This window comes from Nicotiana sylvestris, chromosome 11 (assembly GCF_000393655.2).
Source record: "Nicotiana sylvestris chromosome 11, ASM39365v2, whole genome shotgun sequence".
NCBI classification, from domain to species: Eukaryota; Viridiplantae; Streptophyta; class Magnoliopsida; order Solanales; family Solanaceae; genus Nicotiana; species Nicotiana sylvestris.
In genome coordinates this window covers 19,552,817-19,559,594 of record NC_091067.1, presented here as the reverse complement: position 1 = coordinate 19,559,594, position 6,778 = coordinate 19,552,817, and the positions used below count along the sequence as shown (strand labels likewise).

Below are 6,778 nucleotides of genomic sequence, written 5' to 3'. Positions count from 1 at the left end.
GTTGATCTGACTCAAACAAACGGTCCTGATCAGGTTGATCACTTCACCTCAACGACGCCATTTCAAGAAAATTAATCTGAACCGTCCAACCCTTTGATCCAACGGACCCAGGCCTTCCCCCTAAACCCGTCAAACTTTGACCCGATCCAGCCTTACCCGGTCTCACCCACTATCAAACCCAAACGACACCGTCTTCCCTAAGTGAATAGATCCTGGCCATAGATCTCATTTGATCCAACGTCCAGGATCTAAACCCCTAGATCGTATATAAGCTTTCTATCGTACCCCACGCCCCCTATTCGAACCCCCTCCACTCATCGTCTTCACCAAACACTGAACCCCCTGAAACCCTAGCAGCCGCCCTGATTTCCCTTTCACCAGAACCCGGCGGCATGAACGTCGATGACCACCTCCTGAACACCCTAGGACCACCTCACTCTCCTGAACATGGATCTGTAACCTCCTAGCCTCGAATCACCTTCCTTCGTCTCGAATCTTCATTTGAAGATTCGAGTCGAACTCTGACCTATACCAAACCTCACCATCTTCGTACCAGACACTCCCATGACCTCCCTCGTGTTGGTTTGGTCCGAATCTACCCACAACTCCTAAAAAACCAGATCTAAAGATCCAAACCCTAGAACACGAATAGCCTTGGAATCCGGCTAGTCTTAACAGGGGTTTGAGGTCTAATAGACCTTAATCAAGGTGTTCTCGTGTGAGAACACCCTGATTAAAGTTTGTTCGGCCTCAAATGGTCAAAGTTGAGTCAGACTTGGGTCAATTTTGTTTGGACATTTTTCGGTAAGTTTTTCTTTGCCTTTCTGTTTTATTCGAGTGGTAATTAAGTTGTTAGCATGCTTTGTTGTGTTTGCTTGTTATTTCTGGTATTTTTCTTAATTCCTTCCATCTTTGTAAGGCCTTTATTTGGTCGTTGGTTTGTCTGTGTGTGTTCTGAATGTATTCTGTGATATACATGATCGTCAATTAGATTAATCGTCAAATAAGTTAATTCATATAGGTTCCCAGTAATTGAACAAAGTTGTCTGAAGTCATTCGGGACTCTGTACGTGTTGTTTATATGAACGACTGATTATTATGTGTTACGATTAATGTAGTCGAGTCGATGTATGTCGTCAATTAGTTTCAATCATTAATGGTAACAACTTGATTCGTGTTGTTTATTTCTGCTGTGATCGTATTTGAATCCCATTAGGAACTGAATTGTATTGCCTAATGGTTTTGTTCAATTTGAATCAAAAAACCTCTAGGGGGTAGGTTATAATGGCAGTTCAGACTTTGATCTTAAATGGATGCCATGTTTACTTGGTTCAGATTGTGGGCAGCATGTGTATGGTCAGCTGTTAAGGAATTAAAATAATTGGACAGCATGTGTTGTCAGATTATATTCCTGCTGCCCATACTTTGGCTAAATAAATAAGAGATTAGGACACTTTGACAAAAAAAATAGAGAGGGGCTGACAGGGATCTCATGGGAGTTTTTGTTATTTAAAATAACTGTGTGAAAAAACAACAGGGAGGGGGAATTTTGAGTTGTCACACAGACTGTAAAGTGCTGAATTCAGGCTATAAAAAAGGCAGACCTTCCATTTAGAAGGGGGGAGATTTTTTTGAGAGATTTTTGGAGCCTGGGGAAAGGGTTTTCTTAAGGGTTGGATTTTTCTTAGTCTTCAGAGAAAACAAGAAAGACAAAGTCTCAGAATTTTGTAACCAAACCCTGTCTGAAAACTACCTAAGAGTTCAAGTTGGTCAAGCTGTCTTGGCCAATTGCTGTTGGTTGCCTGTTAAGCTGCTTGTGTTTGTTGAACTGTTGGTGTTGTTACATTGAATACTCTGTTGTTTCTGCTGGTTCATTACTCTTTTTCTGGGATTTGTCTGTCTGATGCTCGATCACTTGTGGGCTACATAGTTGTTGCTGGTTGTGTTGCTGTGTTGTTGCTATTTGTTGTTGTTGTTGGTTACTTGTTGCCGATACTCTTTCTCTTCCTCTTCTTATTGTGCAAACATCCAGGTACACGACTAATACTGTCAATGTAACTTGAAGTTGAGTATGAATGCAAAAAGAGAAGAATTGAAGATTGTTTACTTTAAGCATAGACTGTTATATTGAATATCATGTAATGCATAATAGTTTACATTTTGTTTGGATACTGAAGGTAACTTGCACGCCTAGTAGATATCAATGTATGGGGATTGAATGTTAGTTGTATATGTATGTTGTTAGATAAAAATATTCCCAATGCAGTAGGTTGTATCCCAGACTTAGTTTAAATTGTGTAACATATTCTTTAATGTAGGCCAAGCATGTAAACTATCCACTACTAGTATAGTTCTTTCCCTTCTGATAAATTGGCTTATATAACTGTTTAAACCATACTTTAGAACAAAAAACACAAAGCTTGCAATCTCAACCTCATGAAGGTCGAGCCCAGGTCGAAACAGACCAAGCAGGCCCGCATCGAACAAACAGTGGCCCAGGTCTGGCCCATCCCGCATGAGCTGGATTTGGGCCCGTAATGATCAATCAGTTGTCCGTGTGCGTAGTCACGTTTTCTTATTCTATAAAAGCATTTTGAATCCTGCTATAAATAACCTATGAGTATGTAATTAACTAGGACTATCTCTGTTTTCAATTAGTAGAGACAAATGCGACAAGAAACGTAGTTGCTATAGGATATCCTTTTTTAAAAAATAAAATGAGACGAGCCTCGCCAAACAAAAGGGACAAATTGCGGGGCCCTCACAAACTATATGTATTAAATACTTAGATTCCGAGACGGGCCGTCTAAGCAAATTTCACGGCCCTACCCAAAAATAATAATGCTCTAGTTGCTTTAGGCGCGCCTTTTATAATGTTATCTCCCTAAACTCGGGTGCACATTTATGTGACCCAAATCCAAATCTCAACGGAGTCGAAATATGTCTCTAGTCACGGGCACATTGATTGTGGCGTGGCCTGAGATGTATTTCCATGACGTTGTAAATTCCTTTTAATAGTAAAATGAGACGAGCCTCGACAAACAAAAAATGTAGAAGCTGTGGGGCCCTCTAAATGCATATATATTAAAATACTTAGAGTCTGGGACAGGCCGTTTAGCAAATTTTACGGTCTTCCCCAAAATAATAATACGTTAGTCGCTTTAGGCGCGTCTTAATAATTTATTCTCCTTAATTCGGGTGCACATTTATGTGACCCAAATCCAAATCTCAACCGAGTCGAGATATGTCAATAACCACGGGTGCATTGATGTAACGTGGTTCGAGATATGTTTTCACGACGTTGCAAGTCCTATAAAAATAACAGTGAATGATAAAAGCGGTTAAAAGATAAAATTGGCACATAAGTTCATATTTGTATAAAATCAGATAATCAAGCCGAATATAACAGTTGAGCGACCGTGCTAGAACCACGGAACTCGGGAATGCCTAACACCTTCTCCCGGGTTAACAGAATTCCTTATCCGGATTTCTGGTACGCAGACTGTAATATGGAGTCCTTCTTTTCCTTGATTCGGGATTAAAATTGGTGACTTGGGACACCCTAAATCTCTCAAGTGGCGACTCTGAAAGAAATAAAAGAATCCCGTTTCGATTGTCCTTAAATTGGAAAAACTCCCTTGCACCCCCTCGGGTGCGGAAAAAGGAGGTGTGACAATAATGACAACCGTCAAACTTAGAAGTGTAATGATAGAAAGCCTATAATAAAGGCAATTATCACTTCGTGAATAGTAAGGTATGAATAAGCCTTGAAAAGGATGCAAAATTATGGAGCCAATCAGAAGATGACGCATGTGCAGAGCATTAAATAGAAAAGACAATTGAAGTGTCAGTACTGTCATAGCATTAATTACGACACAAATTCCCTTTTTATGAAGATCCACTTCCCAAATATTTAATTGATAAATAAATGGAAAGTGGGGGGACTATCTGTATTGGGAAAAAACTGAATTTGTATTGAAGGTGACGTGGCATGACACGTGGACTAGTCAAATGGTCAAAACATGATGATCAGTTAAGAGGTACGAGTGACAACAGATACAAGGGAAGGAAAGCTAAATAGGCACGAGAGGCAATTCGAATAATACCAGCTTCATACCTATTTAGGTCATTTAAAGTTAAGAGATCAGAAGGCATTGAAGACATGGATATGAGGACGAAAATGAGTCCAAATTCGATATTAAATATCCAATACGTTAGAGAATTGGTATTAAATAGGAATGATTATGTAACGTCTTATTTAATGTCATTTATTGCTCATAATTGTCTCAGACGTTACACCCTCTCCTAGAATCAACTATAAAAGGAGAAGGACTCAACATTTGTAAGGACAGAGAATACTATTGAGATTTCACTGAAATACAAAACCATTTATTGCTTTGTCATTGTCCTCAAAAATCTTTTCGTCTCCTGATTATCAGTAACCCGAAGATCTTTTTATTTTTAGCTTTGACCAAAGACTCAGATTTTTGGTTATATATATATATATATATATATATATATATATATATATATATATATATATTACCAAAAGATCTATAGAATTTAGATTCTTCATTGTTTTGCTTTTGTTTTTTTTATTCGACTTTTGAGGAGGAAAAAAAGCATAAACTGGTTTACATACATGCTACACTTATTCCTTGAAAGGGAGTTTGCTGTAGTGCATTTAACTCTGTATACACCTTCCATGAGATCAAGTGTTTATACAACTAGGAGGGAAATTATGGAGCATATTTAAAAGAAATCAAGTGTTTATATAGCTGGGATTTACCATAGACTATGAAACGCTTACGCTGGAATCTTGAAATGTATGCTTAGTACTACTACAAGGCAAATTCAAACATTCTTGAATTTCTCTTATTCACCAATCTTCTTTTATATTTAATATTGATATATAGCTTTACTACAAATTTACCTAAATGCTTGCCTTATTTTCTTCTATCACTTGCAGTAAAGTAGTGCTTTTATTGCCAAATCAGCTGGAGGAAATACAATATTTGTGATTTACATAATATGAAAACAACATTAACAAGGTGCGCATTATAATTTAGAAACTTCATCTACCTTTTCACTAAGTTTCTCCTATGACTGCAAGCTCAGTCTCCTCCCACTGCGGTGGAGTCATTTGTAATCTGGTACATATTATTTATGTTGTCTAAAAATATTGTACAAATTTATCCTTTTATTTGAATGTTGTAAATACATATAGAGGTGCATCTAAAAAATAATATTAACAACACTAAATAGTCGTTGGGCTCGGGCATAGCCCCGACATACCCTCACTAGTATATTTATAATTAAATACACTAATGTAAAACAAAATGTATAATCAATAAAATTTACATATATGATTTAGAACTAGAATTGGTGGGGTGCGCCAGCTTCCAAGCCAAGACAATAGTGCAACACACGCATGAAGGCCTCGATAGCGAGATATCATGATGGACCTTCTCCCTTAAAAAAATGAGTTAATATCATGTGAGTCGATGACTCACATATCAGATATTAAACTGATAAGAATAGATGCTACACTTGATCTTAGCCAAAAGGCCGAGAAAAGTATGCTTTTCAATGTTCCGCTTAGACTGAATAAGATGAGTCGATGTATATATATAGAAATCTTAAGATGAGTCTATAATACTTGTTTATATGTGCAAGCAGTTATTTTACTTTCTAATGTTAATTCACTAATCTCTGGCTTGTTCGGGCAATTCATGAAAAATAATAATTTTGAAAAATATTAGATTACGAACTTTTAATTTTAATGAGTTAAGTGCTAAAATGTTTAACGATTGAAACCATCAAATTAAAATTTTATATCTGCCTTTGTATATTGTATAGTGTTCTATCCTTTAATAGATCTGGAGACCTATTGTGATTTTTTTTGTTTTGTTGTAAGGGTGGGGTGGGGTGGGGTAGACCATAATAAAAGCAAATGTTAACTAGGCCCCTCCCCCACCCCCCACCCCTTTTTTTGATTGACTAGTCAATATGGAAAAATGTTAATATCACTAGGAGAGAAGTGCAAGGGGTCATGACTACCCTACTCGTTATTTCTCTATCAACTTTTTAGTAGTATATATATATATATATATATATATATATATATAAGTAAGTTTCTACCATTTCGCCCCTACCAAGTCTCTTCCCTCTTGCTTTTGTGTTTAACTTGAAGATGTGGACCTGCATAAGAAGGAAATGTGCTAAAAGAATTTAGAACACTAGGAATGGCGGATGCGAACAGCATTAACTCATCAAATCTCATTAGACTCTGAGATCTAAACTAAACGTACTTGGGTGAAAGTAATACTAGGATGACTGATCCCTTAGAAAATTCTTGTGGTGCATCCTTTTGCCGAAACTTCATGCAGTTTTGCTTATTTAGATTATTTTCTTTGTATATTAACAGTAGATGATTTCATTTTGGTGTACCCTTTTGATTGTTTAACATACTTTAATTTGTATGATAAATTAATTTAAATAATAACTTGTTCAGCCTCTCACTCGTGGAATTATACTAGGATTGTTATTGTAATAAGTTATTTGGCCTAGAGACAATTTCATTTGATGATCAACAGGAGTAATGGGGAAAATTCAAAATTAGAATCGGTGGGGTGCGTGGCAGTAGTGTAACACCAAGGAGCAAGCTATCGTGGTGGACTTTCTCCCTTAAAAAATTGAGTTAATATCGTGTGAGTGATATTAAACTGATAAAAACAGATATTACGCTTGATCTTAGCCAAAAGGCCGAGAAAGGTAT

At 37.0% G+C, this 6,778-nt stretch overlaps 1 non-coding gene and 1 pseudogene across 1 annotated transcript; both read right to left on the bottom strand.

Moving 5' to 3' along the window:
- Positions 1–5,385: 5,385 nt before the first annotated feature.
- Positions 5,386–5,581, bottom strand: LOC138882535 (U2 spliceosomal RNA). Its single transcript, XR_011404130.1, has one exon. It is a non-coding gene; the product is annotated as a U2 spliceosomal RNA (small nuclear RNA).
- A 1,046-nt stretch (positions 5,582–6,627) lies between these two features.
- On the bottom strand, positions 6,628–6,778 carry LOC138882540 (U2 spliceosomal RNA; annotated as a pseudogene).